The 14,693-nt window shown below is 35.8% G+C and overlaps 1 protein-coding gene across 2 annotated transcripts in view; it reads right to left on the reverse strand.

The window, feature by feature from the left end:
- The window catches only part of LOC120422595 (integral membrane protein DGCR2/IDD-like), a 195,317-nt gene that overhangs the window by 56,727 nt on the left and 123,897 nt on the right, over nucleotides 1-14,693 (reverse strand). The window lies entirely within an intron of this gene.

Below are 14,693 nucleotides of genomic sequence, written 5' to 3' on the forward strand. Positions count from 1 at the left end.
TTGCAAATCAAGTTTTAGTGACAAAAATTTACATTAAAAATCACCAGAAATCACCTTTTTTCAGTGTAGTCCATATCCATACCTACAACTTTGCCAAAGACACCAAATCGATCAAAAAATTCCTTCAAAAGGTATAGATTTTTGAATTTTCACAGCTGCCAAATTTGTATGGAAAATTATATGGACAAACTAATGATGCAAAATGGCTTCTTTGGGCATACCGAAGGCACCAAAAAAGTTTCAGCCGGATTAAAAAATACAAAAAAATCGAATGACCGAAATCTCAGAGATTTGCTCAATTATGAATAGGTTAGGGAGGGAGGATGTGAAATAGTTAAAAAGTTTGTCGAATTCAGATGTATTAATTGATTTTTTGCAACAAAAAGTTTGATTTTAACATTCAAGTATAATACATATTTACTATAATTTTCGATTTGCGATTAACGTTAGTTGGAAGAAAATTTAAAAACTTGCATAATCTTTGATTTGGCTTCCCAGCTTTATCTGGCAACCTGGCAACATTGGTTTTCGTTATGTGGAGACTTTCTTGAAGAACTAACAAGCCAAAATACAATATATTGTTCGCAGCCTCAGAGTATTCTTCCAGAAAGTTTTGTGTCTTGCTGTTGTATGAAGAACCCAATGCTTATCGAACCGAACCATTCATCCAAATTCCAAATGCAGAAAAAGAATAACAAGCCTATGCTTCCAAGACCTGCTATTATAGCAAAACCAATTCCTGTAAACCCCTTGCAGAACTATTATTTGTAGAAATATTATTGCACAGCACCTAATCCGGTGTTTGTGATATTGATCGGTTCACCCATGCAATGATTGCAAACATTGAGAGTAGTTGGTTGTGGAAGGTCATTTCATTAGCAACTGTGAATAATTTATGGCCTCTAACAATCGTTTGGCATAAATATGGGTCAACATCCGGTGCTGCCTGATTAGCTTCAGCTTCAGGTTATTGCCACCCAACGCCATCTTGAAATTAATCCCGGAAATCAAATATCACGTCGATGGCGAAAACTTTCGCGCCATTGCTAATGGATGCTCCCTCGGGCATGGGAGATCTGCTCGAACACTTGGAAATTCATTTCCATCGAGCCGAAATGAAAATGGGTTCCACATATACTGGAGGTGGGCAAGGCAAGAAGGAGAAGAGATTCTGTCGGATGGATGCCTTCTCCAACCGATCGGATTCCGTGTTCCAGAAGCGGCATGGATTGACGCGCAACGTGTAAAACAGTTCGGCGTCTATGCTGGAGGAGCATTGAATGGGCTACTGATGGATGGATGGATGGATGGTTGAAGCATGCTACTCAATCGATCCAATCATCGTTAGAGAGCTTCGTTCAAATTTCAGGGTGATACACCAAACGTGGTGAAATCTGAGCGATGTGTATTCTGCATATTTGTGTCAGTTACCGTGTGCAATCAATGACTGTTGAAGGAAATCATGACGCATAATATTTCAAGCAGAATGCAATTGCATTTTTTCTTTCCATGCGTTTGGCGCTTATTGTGTATTGCATTTAGTAAACCTATAGTTTGAACATGTTCGCTTTCAAAACAAACACGTTCAAAAGGCTTCTTCCATAAAGTACGTCACTCTAAAATCAGCTAAAAAATATCCCCTTACCCCCCTTTGCCCCGCTTTTCCTATACTTGTAACATGGGGGAATTGGTAGAGAATTACCCACAAGTAATACTTCATAGTAAAAGATTGTGCAAAATTTTAAGCTTTAGTGTATAAATATTTTTTCAGGTTTAATATTTCCTATTTTATGACGTAATACAACACATTTTTCTGACCTAACTGATGTACTCATTCAAAGATGTGATGACCATGATTTCAAATACTGTTTGGTGATTGCTACTTTTGTGTCATTAATTGTCCTTATACAATCACTAGATAAACGATCCATACAAGCGCAAACATAGTAAAAATTAATAAACATCCAATCAATTACTGTGTGGCTTAGTTGCACTTCAACCGATTCTAGCCATATGTTGAGTTTGCTATTATTCGCTGCAGGTGATACCAATTAATTAAACATTCAATTAAAACTCAATCAATACAGCGTGATATTTTTCAGGCGTGCAATATAATTGGTAGGTACTACACACGACTGACGTGATGTATTAAATTGATGACACTGGAGTTAAAAACTGGGAAATGGGTGAAGAAAAAATATCATCACAAAAACAACACCGATTTATCCAGTCCAGTGCAGCTATGTGTGTGAAAATATTGTCGTGATTGCCAGGGAATCGGGAGTAACATTGCAAAAGGGATTAATCTTTAAAATTTCTTAAAAATATTTGTTCTTAGAATGTCTATGCTTTCATTTTAAATTAAGAAATAAAAAATAACCGAAACAAACTTTACTTTTAACCCGTTCCGAATGTTGTGACCTATTTGTGTGCATCGTCTGCCATTGGGAATGCAAATATTTGAAAAATATTCCCCTCTACCTGGTTGCTGTCATCCCATTTTCCTGGCCCGTTGCACAAAATCACATTGATTGTCACTGGCACGGCGCGGGATCGATATTTTTGCTTTTGCATGAGTTGGACCACCCCGTTTTCATCCAGAAGACCAGAGTGAAGGGTTGTGCAACACAAGCCCGGAAATACATTTATGTTCCCGGGCGGACAGAATCACGGAACGAGATGACTCTGGTACTCGGAATTCTCCGGCTGTGTTTTTGAAGGTTAGGGTGGTGGAATGGTGAATTTTATAATATTTTTTAAGGTCTCAGCTTGAAGAGTGAAAGGCTGGGAATTTGTGATTTCAAAATTAATTTTATCGATAAACTAGTGTCAAAAAGGGCCACCCTACCGCATTCCCACACTTTAGAGAGGGAAGGCAAATTCCAGGTTTTTGGCTAGCCGATCTGGCAACCTTTGAGAGCACACTACACTTTCGGTTCAGCCGGTTGCCGCATTCTACTACATAATGTATGCATATGTGGAACGAGCCAGTTGCGCCATAAATATGCATTCGCTCGTTTCGGAGCCAATTTTTCCGAGGCAAACGCTCCTCCTTCCCGTAAAAGGCTCACTGACTCTAGGTCGCATAGATGTCTCAATCGGAGTCGCGTTTTGCAGGAGGCATTTTTCAAATTTGGTGAATTATAGAAGTATAAACAAATAAGGTGAGCTATTAGTTTGACTTTTCATTCAATTTTTGCAAAATATTTTCGATTGCAAAAACGTCATTTTGCATCGGGTTTTTCGATCTCAGCACTGCTCGGTCAAATAATTATTGCCCAAAAAACAAAATAGTGTTTTTGAGTTATCCACTTTTTAGTGACAAAAAGTTAATTAAAAAATCAGCATTGTTTAACCATGTAGGGGAAAGTGGGGCAAGTGTAGCAAGCTAACAAAATGCTCGTTAAAATCGATATAAAACGTTAAAAATCAGTTGGATATTTTGATAATCATCTTATTTCAGGTCTTGACTATGATTTTGTTAAAACGATTTAAAGAAAATCTGGCTTTGTACCATAAAAAAACGATTTTAAAATTATTGTTTTTCAGCACATTCTACAGCTAGGTGGGGCAAGACGAACAACCCGTTTGGGCAAAAGGAATATTGCATGAAAAATAATGTTTATTTGCTAACAATTGAATACTTATCACTTGAAAACATCAGATTATAATGTATTTGAAACATATCTTTTTCTTTTTTGAAAAATCAACATTATTCAGGAGATACATGAGATTTGATGTTATTTTATGTATTTGTTACCCACAAAGCTGTGTTGTTGCAGCAATTCGTATTTTTTTCATACTAGAAATCCGTATGGTACACTTGCCCCACCAAAACAAGGGTTTTAAGAGCTCCTAGTAATAATAACCAAATGATAAACTATACTTTAAAATGGGTTCAAGTGATTGGCAGGGACACTACTTATCTAGGAAAAAAATCATTTAGATATAAATTGCACAAAAACAAACTCTTAGCCTTATTTTGTGCTTTCCAAATCTTACACCCAAACGTCGGTCGCATGATTGTGATGCACGGCTGCATGGAAGTATATCAGAATCTGCATGAAAACTGTCCTCATGCATTTTTTGCGATATAGGGGTAAGACATTTTTGCCCGTTACCGACAATTATCGACATTACCGACGGCTGATTGATTGTATTGCAGAAAAAAATCATATCAGAACGAGTATTGACCCATTAACTTCTTGGTTGTTGATCCGACACGCTACCATCGCGCCATGGACGCTTAACACTGGAACGCCCAACGCATGTCCAACTTACACGGACGCCCAAGCCTCCCAAAAAAGTTGGAACGGTAACTTCAACTCGCTGGTTCTCGAGCATAACTCAACCAATCGGGACGATTCTTGTTTCCAGTAAATTGTAAGAATGTCTAGATGATCCAAGAACTTTGCAGAACTTAATTTGATCAACTCTGTAATTTCTGCGACCGAAAACATCGTTCCACCTTTTTTAAAACGACTGCCTCCGTGGAATTTTCGGCAAATTTTTTTGTTACACGCGTAAAATAAAGTTGGAACGATGTTTTTGATCGCAAAAATTACAGATTTGATCAAATTAAGTTCTGCAAAGTTCTAGAATCATCTAGACATCCTAACAAATCACTGGAAAGAAGAATCATCTTGATTGGTTGAGTTATGCCCGAGATCCATTGAGTTGAAGTTACCGTTCCAACTTTTTTGGAGCCTTGGGCGTTGGAATGTTAATGGATTGCGAAGGATAGAGCACCAACATATTCTTCTCTCTAAATGGTTGCTCGGGGACGCGCCAGCATTATATGTGTTGGTGAGAACTGCAGATCGCTGACATGTTTACACACGGGCAAAATTGATATACAGGCTGCTGCAAAAATTGTTTCAAAATGTAACATTTTCTGCAGCAAATCCACTGTTGCAGATTTTGCTATATATTTTTCCTTTGGTGTATAAAAAATAACAAAGGTTTTGAAAAAACTTCATTCAATCTTGAATTCCTCGTTCTGAGAGTGTATTTTAGGTTAAACGTATTTTAGGGGTCATCTTCGGATAATCGAGTATAGACTGTAGTTTTCACAAATTCATCGGAATTTTATAAAAAATCATAATATTTTTAAACAAGCTTAATGCATGCGGATTGCGTAGGAAAATGCATTTCAAATTGTTTTTAGTCGATTAGACTTTTATCACGATAATGACTTGTACTTTTTTCTGTTCCTTGTTTTTTTCGGGCCGATTTGAAAGGGCCACCTGAGAAATAGTTCTCTATATATATTTTTTGCAACTCCGTCGTAAAACGACTTACTTTTCCTGTCATTTTTGAAAGATGAAAAACCAAAAAAACCAAAAATAACAGAATCGAATAGCAACACTTTTCAAAATAAATGCTGAAAAGTTCTACTTTTCAGCACTGAAATGGATGCTGAAAAGTTGAACTTTTCAGCACTTGTTTCGAAAAGTAACACTTTTCAACATTTTATTTATTTAAACGATTTATTGACAAAATAGATGAACATTTGACTTATAATTTCACTCAATTCGGATTTGCAAAAAATGATATATGAAACTCGTTGCAAAGATTGATTTTTTCAGCACTCGTCGTATTTATCCAACTCAGTGAACCTCGTTGGATAAATGTGCGACTCGTGCTGAAAAAATCTTTTGCAACTTGTTGCATAAACTACTATTTTTTGCATTGTCAATTCGACCTATGGTTCCCGACTGACTTTCGAAAAATGCAAATAAAAAAACAAAATATTTCAAAAGCGACCCAACTAGCCTCATTTGTCTATCGACGACATCTTGGAAACTATATTGAACTAATGAAATATTTTATCTTAATTTTCATTCTTTGGAAGTCCATTTCTCAAGTGGGCACCACCAATATAGTTTAATTTCTATCTATAAAAAACAATGCATTAATTACAATAAATCAGAAAAAACTTGCCCTAACCCCTCATCGATTTGCGTGAAACTTTAACCTGATCTCGAATCCGAGCTCCTTTTTTCGATGTCTCGTGACGTAGGTGCGGTACGTCCCCTTCTATTTATGAACACCCGAAAAAGAAGTGATTTTCTATAATTTGCAGCCTGAAATGGTAAATTTGTAAATTTGATGTCGAAGAAACTTTTTTGTAAAATCGGACACCCGATTTGATGGCGTAATCAAAATTATTTGATTTTCGATTCTACAAAAACCCAGAAGGGGCATTTTTTCATGTAGAACAAAATTTTTCATTTTAAACTTTCGTGTTTTTTCCCTAAATTTGCAGTGTAGTTTTTGAGAGTGTAACAATGTATTACAAGGTTGAAGAACAGACAATTTCAAAAAAATATGTATAAATATAAGGTGTTTGCCTGTATCCATCACGAGTTATTGTGATTTTACGAAAAAAGTTTTGAAAATGACTTAAAAATAACCCTGCAAAGTTAAAAAACACACAATTTTGAAATGAAATTTTGTGTTATTAATGAAAAAATACGCGTCTGAGTTATTGCAGATTCGAAAAAAATATAAAATTTACCATAAAATGATATATCAAAAAAAAAAAAAAAAAAAAAAAACGGTCAGGTAACGAAAATTGGCAGAATTTTTGAAAATATTTTTTTTATGAAAAATACGGTTTTTGGAATTCTGGGCGTTGAATTTTACATAAAAGTGAAAAAAAACGTCTTTTTCGGATTTTCAAAAATGGAAGTGGTCGTACCACCCCACCGTCACAATATATCAAAGAATGGCGTTCGGATTTGTGATCAGGCACAAAAGTTACCCTTAAGAAAAAGTTTAACGCAAATCGAAGAGGGGTCGGGGCAACTTTTTTCGATTTTGTGTGAGTTGGCGGAGAATTACCCAGTTATTCAATTTTTGGGTAGAACTTCTTTTGTACTCACTCAAACCCCTTTTCAACAACAACAACAAACAATAACATATTTTCACAAATTGGATAGTTTTACGATCATGAGCGGATAGGATAGACAACCCATTTTTTCACTGTTGGCTTGTACTACGCGAGTGTGTGTGTGTGTGTGTGTATGTGTGTGTGTTTGAGAGAGAGAGAGAGAGGTTATGAATTTGGGATTGTGCCAAATTTAACCAGGAAGAATAGAATAAATCCTCGTTGCATTCCCTACCCCGAAATTGCTTTCCACAAATGTATAACAACGTTTGTTGGAAAAGATATGAGTTTAAAACAATTTAAAACTGTGAAAGTTCCATGTAGATTTTCTCCACATCCGTCAATGATTGAAAAAGAAAAGAAAAAAATGAGATTGAATTCCCGGGAAATTTTAGAATTATTGAAAATTGTTCCAATCTTGCACCCAAAACTGGCAGCGCTAGTCAGACGTGCATCGGCACTCAATAGCACTCATCTCAAAATGTGGTGAAGTGCTATTGAGTGCCGATGCACGTCTGGCGCTAGTCCGAGAGAATGATGGTCTCGAGTCGAGAGAATAGTGGTACCATTCACGGACGCAGAGAACACAGCTCGAGATGGGCGATATAACTATTCTCTCGAGGTTCATTTGCAAAAAAAGTTCATCCGTCAAACAAAAAACCAAAAGTGTCGACAACGGGAATCGAACCAGAGACCTTTGACAAACCAATCCAATGACTTAGCTGCCTCGGCCACCACAGCTTGGTGATCAAGGAGAAGTCAAAGTCCTTTAAAATGTTTGTGACAAAAATCTCGGTGCAAAAATCTGTGGTTGATGTGAACAGTAAAGTTCCAATGCAGCTTTAAAGTGTGTAACAAAAGCGTTGAAATTAATGAAATGAACAATCATTTTCAATTTCCAACGTAAATGTGCGGTCAGCAGCACGCTACTGTTAAAGCTTTCGTGCCTTGAATTACAAAATCTCAGAAAAGTGCATGACCGCTGGAAATTGGCCGTATGTGAAAATACCGTGAAAACTAATTGACTCCGTCATGCAAAGTTATGCTTTCTCATTTGTAATATTTTGCGTTGGGATGATCAAAATTAAAATAAGTTTTGAATCTAGTTTACAGTTTAGATTTTTTAAGTGCAATTGAAGTTAATAGCATATGGCAAAAATTCTACAATTCAGTTAATGAAAAATCAGAAAAAAGTTCCTCCCTCAATTACAGCCACAATCCATTGCAGCTGAAATATGTACGTACACCGGCGCATGTATTCCCACAGGTACACCGGTGCGCACAATTTTCCCTCCGGTTGGATAAAAACTAAAGTTTTATCATCAAATTACCCCCACCGACCGGCTGCTCGTACGATGTCGGAGGTTAAACCACGTCCCAACTCCGCTCCCTCCCCCACCGGGGGAATTCAGGGCAGCACAAAATACGACAAATTTCGTTGGCGCGAACTTTTCAGGCCACCCGCGTCTTCCCTTCACCCGGCATTGGTTTTAATTTGCCGGTTCGGTGTACTGCAGGCGGAAAATTGGTGGGATGAATTTTATTTTGTCGTTTTTTTTGTTTCATTCCAATTGTTATTGATCCATCCAATCAAGAGTGGTCGCTCGGAATGGTTTCTGGAAGCTTATCACTTGAGTATGCAATTAATTCATTTAAATCTGTGTAATTTTCGGATGAAATTGGTGGTTTCATCAATTACTGTGTGGGTAAACAGTTTTGATGGGCTTTGCTATATTTTCGATACGTGCCAGGCAACCAGGCACAAATCCAATTAGTTACACAATAAAATTTGCAATCGAAAAAGGACTTCTCGTAATTTTGATAAATTATACGAATTGGTCTCTTTAATGTAAGGATTTTTCTACATTTTTACATTATTTTTATTGGTGAGATCTGATCATTTCTCTGAACTGTTATTTTTTGACAATGAAAATTGGATCAATTGCCTTAGAAATACTGTCATTTTACAAAAAAAGACTATTTATTACACATAGAAAATGAGATATTTTTAAAAATTTGTTCATTTAAAGGACGTAGGCGATTTTTTTTCAATGGTGTCATCTAAAAGTGTGAATATTTTAAATATGTTTTTAAAGACCTTTTCGGTTGAAAATTTACTTTTGCATATTAATTTGGTAAAGTTACATGTAGACGAACAATTCAGAATATCGATGGTCCCATACATTTTTCCTATCAAAATTAGATAACTCAAGATAACCCGAGTTTAAAGAAAAATATCCCGAATTCTAGTTCAAATCAGGAATTTTTCTGGTAATTTTTTACCTGACCCTCTCCGATTTCAATGAAACTTTGTAGACATGTTATCCTAGGCCTATATGAGCCATTTTTGTGTATATGGAGAAAATTGTACTCAAAAATGACATTTGAGAAGGGCGTAAGTTATTTAAATATTTTTGTATTTTGTAATTTAAAAATTACTGTATCTCATAGCCGTTGCATCGTATCAAGAAGTGGTCAAAGAAAAACTTGTAGGAAATTGGACGGGCTTTCTGCAAAAAAAAAAAAAAAAAAAAAAAACTGAAAGAAAAATACACGCCAACTCCATGAGATTTTTTGATTTTTAAGTTGAAAGCTTAATTTTAAGGTGATGTCACGTTTTTTTGAAAAGTCATAACATGTCTACAAAGTTTCATTGAAATCGGAGATGGTCGGGTAAAAAGTACCAGAAAATTTCTGATTTGAGCTGGAATTGCTCTCTTTTATCCAAAGTTTTGATTATCCGAAGATTTGTAAGGGACTTTTTTTTTGCTTTTAACGTCAAATTCAAGTTCTGAGACCCCATTTCAGACAAATTTAAATTGTGTTCTGCCTTTAAAATTCCCAAATGATTTTTTTATATTTGATTTTCGCCATTTTGGCCGCCATCTTGGATTTAAAAGATTTGGATTTGGATTGGATTTCGAGTAGTTCAGAGGGTTATTTTTCGTGATTCGATTATCCAAAGTGATGGCCTTGGAGTGCACTAATAATCTAGAGAAAAAAATATATCAAATTTTGGACATAGGTACATCTAAGTCTGACTTTGATGATTCGTAAAACATTTTTAGGTACCTTTTGTTTAATTTGCTTTGAAAATAAGCCATGAATTTTTATTTCTCTCTCATATTTTGACTTTTTTATCTTCTTTGAGAAGGATAAGTGAATTTTAAAAAATCTTTCTTTTTTGTGTGACAATTCCACCGATTATGGAGATTAAAAAAAATCAACCTCCCAAGTTGAGCCAAGTGTCCATTGTAAACCCGTAACAAAGCGTCAACAATAGTCACTCTGTCGACGCTCTTGGACCCACTTGGTTAGATGACACACTAATTGTAAACGCAAACAATTGCAGCTCTGCTCTCGTCAAAGAGTCACAAAAAAAAAAACACAATACAAACTAGAAAAGCAAACAAACGCAGGTGCAGATTGTTCCCAGTTAAATGCACTGGTGGAAAAAAAGAGAGAGAAAAAACACTCGCGAATGGAAGTGTCAGGATGATTTGTAGGATGCACGGAGGCAAAAAAAGGATTTTTTTTAAGATTGAGACAAGAGATCGATTTAGTGCACGATTTGACACAAAGTTGGTAGGTAAAAAAATCAACTTCAATAGAAATTTTTGTGAGTGTAACATGCCACACTGAGGTTAAAGAAGAAACGCAAGGTGTTTGCAGTAACTGTTTGCCCATGAAAACAAAAAGGACCTTTTACGTACCGTAAAACGGGGTGACTTTGATAGCCGGGGTGACTTTGATAGGTTTGCGATTTTTCCGCAAAATGAAGAGTACAATTAAAATACGTAAGGAATGGTTTAGAAACATACTGACCGTGGTAGAGAAGTGTTGAAAGTACCTCAAGAAGAACTTTTCATTAAATTTTGACAAGTTTAAAAAGTTAGTTAACTATAGTTAAGAAAATGTTGATAAAAGTTCATATTTTAAACTTCTCAAAGTGTCATGATTTTCTCAATGAACATGATTTTTAATCGGAAAACGGATTGAATTTTCGGATTCTTTGGACTATTTTCCTACTAGGAGAAGGTTAAAAAAGTTTGTAAAAATAATATGTGTATTTGAAACACAATTATAAAAACTCTCTAAATTTATAGGCAATTTCAGATGAATAAATTTCATGTAAAATGTGAAAACTTGTGATTCGTGCTTTGAATTCAGTATAAAATGCAATATAAAGCGATAATTTTATAAACAAAACTAGTTTTAACAAATTTCAGGCAAAATTCTGACTTTTTAACAATTTTACCTAAAATTTATATGTAAAATACTTAAAAGCTTATACACTTAGTTAACTAAATATAAACATTGATTTTTTTCTTAAATACTATATCAGCTACTTAAGTGATGGTACATTTAACGTACAAATGAAGTTTGAACATCTTAAATATGATTTTAACAAGAAAAACTATGACTATCAAAGTCACCCCGGAATTCAAACTAAGAATTTTTAACGTAACTATTTTTCTAAACATTATTGAAAAAACTTTTTTTCTGAAATAGTGCATGGACTTTGTGTGGCCTACCCCAGTACATGTTTTAAAAATAATAATCTTAAGAAATTCCTTACCTGTTGGAAAATATTCTTAAAACAAATTGAAATCCTATCAAAGTCACCCCGGTTTACGGTACATTCACAAAAAAAAAAAACACATATCCAAAAGAAAATCCCGGGCAGCAGTGCAGCACTATATGCTAGTAGAAATGGTGGACTACGCTGCATGACAGATTGATTCTGACGTTCGTTGAGCGTCAAAAAACAGTAGTAGAGGGAGCGTTCTTTTATTACGTAACGCAGTTGGAGGGGAGGGGGGGGGGGGGTTCGGAGGCCGTGTTACGCTCCATACTAAATTTTTAAAATTTGTATGGAAATTTTGTTACGAGGGGGCCCCTCAGGGGGGAGGGGGTCTAAAAATCCGTTTTTTTTAACGTAATAAAAGAATGCTCCCTAGAGTAGTTGGCATTTTGATTTGAGTGTAGGTTTTGTTATTGTTGGATCAAAACTAGTTGGATATTTTTTGGTTGAAAAAGTTGTTTTTTTTCCTGAAAGACCAGAAAAAAAATTGTTAGTGTGTAGACAATGAATCCATGGTATCATAGTATGGTGACATGGTCCCCCCTTTCAACACACACAGAAAGTTATCTTTTCTGTAAAGTTTGACCTGTTTCATAGATTTTACTCCCAACAACACCCTTATCGTGGTGAACAACGGTTTAATTGAGTGGAAATTTTCTGTACGATATCATGCTTATACTAACACTGTGTTTCTTAATGGTTCCAGCGAGGCAACTTCCTACACACCAGTCTGCCACAGGATTCAACATAAATTGCACTTTCCCTTGTCACATTCATCTTTGTTAAATTTATCGTCATGGTTGATGCCCGATCCTTTTGAGAAATGTTTTTTTTAATTTTAATTTCTTTTGCAAATAAAATATTTTTGTAGCCAAACTGTCATGTCAGGGAGAAAATATTAATTAAATAACTTTTTTTTTTACATTTGCTGCTTTCTCATCATTGCTACATTTTACAAGAAAGCAGATTTTAGCGATGCAAAAACCACCCACATTCAAGTTTATTCACGGTTGAGCCATACAAAAACAACAACAAAAAGCAGAAACAAACATTCGCGTGCGATGCACTTTTCACTCGTCCGGATGCAGTTGGTGTATAATTTAGAGTACACCAGCTGAGTGAGTGAGTACCTCATTCATTCAGTGAGACAAGACCCGAGTAGAGTGGCAAGGGTGCAAAGTGAACGACAGGAGTACCGGTACTATCAAATGAGGTGAGCTCATTTCGTCGTGATGGTGCCATCTTGTCGCACGTTGATTTTGGCCCAAATTGAGTTAAGGACGCCATTTTGTGCAGCTCTCAAAGCCTTACCTGGTGACCTTCACAGATCCCCAAAATTCGATGTCAATCTTGAGATTTTCAATAAAACCGAAAAAAACTATGACAGAAGGTTCAATTTTTTCGTGCTTCCTTGACACACCCTGAAAATTGCTCTAAGAGCGACATCTGGCCAAAAAGATTTCAGGTCAGGACGCGTTTGACACACGTACATGCCCGACTACTGTAAACATTTTTAATTATATCTCGGGACTCTGGCTACCAAATTCACAGAATGGCCAGCCAAACAAACAAAACGTGCTGTAGTTTTTGTTTATACAAGGTTTCAAACATTGAAACACTTTTTTCCTCGGAACGGCAAAAAGCAACGTGCGACAAGATTGAACGACAATTTCGATTTGCTAGAACCTGAACATAGTTTATGCATTTCTTCAGACTTATTGAAATATTCACCTACTGTTGCCCCTGCAAAGTAACAAAAAAATTGTAATATTACATGTGACTGAACAAATGTTGAGTTTTACTTTGATAATGTGTACACTTTGTTAGATCTATGATTTAAACTTTCTACTGTGGTAAAGTAAAGCTTTTTTTTCCATGACCCATGAAGCGTATCGCGGCTGCAGTTACATAGCATGTTAACATTACATAGGTCGTATTCTCTAAGGTGTTATGACAAGCTCCAGAGTAGGACAGCGACATCCGCGAGAATAAAAAATACAATCTCGTAGTGTAAAGGTACTGTGAACGGATGCAGATGATAATTCCTGAGATTGCCAAGAGCGTCATTCTCATTGGTTCATTTCGAAAAACGTTCACCAATCAAAAAAAAAAAAGTTCCGATATCGCGAATCGAACCTAAGACCATTGACAAACCAAATCCGTGTCCTTGCCGATTCGGCCATTAAGGTTCGGTGAATTTGTATATGAATATGGATGGTAATTTGCCTATACACCATATTCTTTTTTTAAGTCACCTTTTTTAAACGATTCTCGATTTACGCAACTTTTTTTAAGTCATGACTTAAAATGAACAAATGAACACAATTTCGTTGTGGTTCACCAGCGAGAGGTTTATTCTTTTAATTGATGTTGGTAGAGCTATTCCCTAGTAACATTTTTAAACTTACAGGTTTTATCAGGGTTTTGGAAACCCTGATACGGCCTTAATAGGCTTTTATGGCCTACTTAAAACCTAAAATGTTACTAGGGTTCTTTCATGTTACTAGGGTTCTTTAGCTTTCAGCCCTTCGGGACCACCCATAAACCACGTGGACACTTTTTTAGGGATCTGTTACCTCCCCTCCTTGTGGACAATTGTCCATACAAAAAAAAACTTGCCAACCCCTCCCCCCCCCCAAGGTGTAGTACACGTGGTTTATGGATGGTCCCTTCCCTTTACTAAGCAATCGAATCCAGAAGGGAAAAGTTGTGTTGGTCCGAGCCGAGATTTGTACCCCGATCTATCGCTTATAAGGCGGAAGTTTTAATCACCATGCTACGCAGCATTATGGTACATTGGGTGGCCAAGTATAAAAATAGTGACATTCTCCAAAAATGTTTTGGTATTTATGTTTTCAAAATTCAACATTCTTACCAAATTCTTACTAAGAAAATCAAAATGTTTAAAGTTATAAGTTTGCTCATTACGGAGATACGCATCCTTAAGGTAAAAAATGGGGTAAAAAATAGCGTTTGTCGTTAAAAATCTAATTGTTTTATTTTAACTTAGTTCATCCATTTTTAATATCTTATCAGGACAATTATACAGCTTTAGAAGGGTAATAAGACAAGCTTTGAAACTATAAATAGGTTAAGTGTTGTTTCCATACCAAAAACTACATTTTTCAGTGAAACATTGAAGTATTTTTTTATGAATAAAACGCTTTGTTTGTTTGTTGATCGAGTTCTTTTTTTTGCTAACGTTGTGTCCTTAAA

The sequence above is a fragment of the Culex pipiens genome, chromosome 3, assembly GCF_016801865.2.
Source record: "Culex pipiens pallens isolate TS chromosome 3, TS_CPP_V2, whole genome shotgun sequence".
Taxonomy (NCBI): domain Eukaryota; kingdom Metazoa; phylum Arthropoda; class Insecta; order Diptera; family Culicidae; genus Culex; species Culex pipiens.